Consider the following 2,700-nt stretch of genomic DNA (forward strand, 5'->3'; position numbering starts at 1 on the left):
CGGAGCTTGAATATAGTTTTTTTAAAATTCAAATCTGAGTTCAAGAAATTGATTGTATTAAGTGTCCTTAAAACACTACCTACTCAAACACTGTTCTAACACGTGAATAAAGTTATTTGTGTTTGTGCAGATGTCTGTTAGGTAAATCATATTTAAGGGGAACTTTGGAAATAGCATGTTTCTTTTAATTCATGTTTTTAAATTTAAATTAATTAACATATAATGTATTATTAGTTTCAGAGGTAGAGGTCAGTGATTCATCAGTCTTGTATAGCCCAGTGCTCATTATATCACGTGTTCTCCTTACTGTCCATCACCTAATTACCCCGGCCCCATCCATCCCCCCTCCAGCAACTCTCAGTTTGTTTCCTATGAAAAAGGGTCTCTTACGGTTTGTCTCCCTCTCTGATTTTGTCTTGTTTTATTTTTCCTCTCTTCCCCTATGATCCTCTGTTTTGTTTCTTAAATTCCACGTATCAGTGAAGTCATATAATAATTGTCTTTCTCTGATTGACTTATTTCACTTAGCATAATACCCTCTAGTTCCATCCACGTCATTGCAAATGACAAGATTTCATTTTTTGATGGCTAAGTAGTATTCCATTGTATATATATTCCACATCTTTTTTATCCATTCATCTGTTGATGGACATCTGGGCTCTTTCCATAGTTTGGCTATTGTGGACATTGATGCTATAAACATTGGGGTGCAGATGCCCCTTCGGATCACTACATTTGTATCCTTGGGGTAAATACCTAGTAGTGCAATTGCCGGGTTGTAGGGTAACTCTATTTTCAACTTTTTGAGGAACCTTCATACTGTTTTCCAGAGTGGCTGTACCAGCTTGCATTCCCACCAACAGTGTAGGAGGGTTCCCCTTTCTCCACATCCTCACCAACATCTGTCATTTCCTGACTAGTTAATTTTAGCCATTCTGACTGGTGTGAGGTGGTATCTCATTGTGGTTTTGGGTTTTGATTTGTATTTCCCTGATGCCGAGTGATGTTAAGCATTTTTTCATGTGTCTGTTAGCCATTTATATATCTTCTTTGGAGAAATGGCTGTTCCTGTCTTCTGCCCATTTCTTGATTGGATTATTTGTTCCTTGGGTATTGAGTTTGATAAGTTCTTTATACATGTTGGATACTAACCCTTTATCTGATATGTCATTTGCAAATAAATTCTCCCATTCTGTCAGTTGTCTTTTGGTTTTGTCGACTGTTTCCTTTGCTGTGCAAAAGCTTTTTATCTTGATGAAACCCCAATAGTTCATTTTTGCCTTTGTTTCCCTTGCGTTTGGAAACATGTCTAGCAAGAAGTTGCTGTGGCTGAGGTCACAGAGGTTACTGCCTGTGTTCTCCTCTAGTATTTTGATGGATTCCTTTCTCGCATTTAGGTCTTTCATCCATTTTGAGTCTATTTTTGTGTATGGTGTAAGAAAATGGTCCATTTTCATTCTTCTGCATGTGGCTGTCCCATTTTCCCAACACCATTTGTTGAAGAGACTGTCTTTTTTCCATTGGATATTCTTTCCTGCTTGTTGAAGATTAGTTGACCATACAGTTGAGGGTCCATTTCTGGGTTCTCTATTCTGTTCCATTGATCTGTGTGTCTATTTTTGTGCCAGTACCATACTATCTTGATGATTACAGCTTTGTAATAGAGTTTGAAGTCTGAAGTCTGAAATTGTGATGCCTCCAGCTTTGGTTTTCTTTTTCAACATTCCTTTGGCTATTCGAGGTCTTTTCTGGTTCCATACAAATTTTAGGATTATTTGTTCCAGCTCTGTAAAAAATGTTGATGGTTTTTTTTTTTTTTAACATTTTATTTATTTATTTGACAGAGAGAGACACAGCCAGTGAGAGAGGGAACACAAGCAGGGGGAGTGGGAGAGGAAGAAGCAGGCTTCCAGCAGAGGAGCCCGATGCAGGGCTCGATCCCAGGACCCTGGGATCATGCCCTGGGCTGAAGGCAGATGCTTAACAACTGAGCCACCCAGGTGCCCCTGTTGATGGTATTTTGATAGCTCTTGGATTGAATGTATAGAAGTATGTTCTGGGAAGCATAGATATTTTAACAATATTTGTTCCTCCAATCCATGAGCATGGAACGTTTTGCTATTTCTTTGTGTCTCCCTCACTTTCTTTCCTGAGTGTTCTGTAATTTTCAGAGTACAGATCCTTCACCTCTTTGGCTAGGTTTATTCCTAGGTATCTTATGGTTTTTGGCGTAAATGTAAATGGGATCAACTCCTTAATTTCTCTTCTGTCTCATTGTTAGTGTATAGAAATGCAACTGATTTCTGTGCACTGATTTTATATCCTGCCACGTTGCTGATTTCCATATGAGTTCTAGCAATTTTCAGGTGGAGTCTTTTGGGTTTTCCACATAGAGTATCATGTCATCTGCAAAGAGTGAGAGTTTGACTTCTTCTTTGCCTATTCGGATGCCTTTTATTTCTTTTTATTTTCTGATTTCTGAGGCTAGGACTTCTAGTACTGTGTTGAACAGCGGTGAAAGTGGATATCCCTGTCGTGTTCCTGACCTTAGGGAAAAAGCTCTCAGTTTTTCCTCACTGAGAATGATATTCACTGTGGGCTTTTCATATATGGCTTTTACGATATTGAGTTATGTACCCTCTATGCCTACATTGTGGAGGGTTTTAATCAAGAGAGGATGCTGTGTTTTGCCAAATGCTT

This window comes from Ailuropoda melanoleuca, chromosome 4 (genome assembly GCF_002007445.2).
Source record: "Ailuropoda melanoleuca isolate Jingjing chromosome 4, ASM200744v2, whole genome shotgun sequence".
Lineage (NCBI taxonomy): Eukaryota > Metazoa > Chordata > Mammalia > Carnivora > Ursidae > Ailuropoda > Ailuropoda melanoleuca.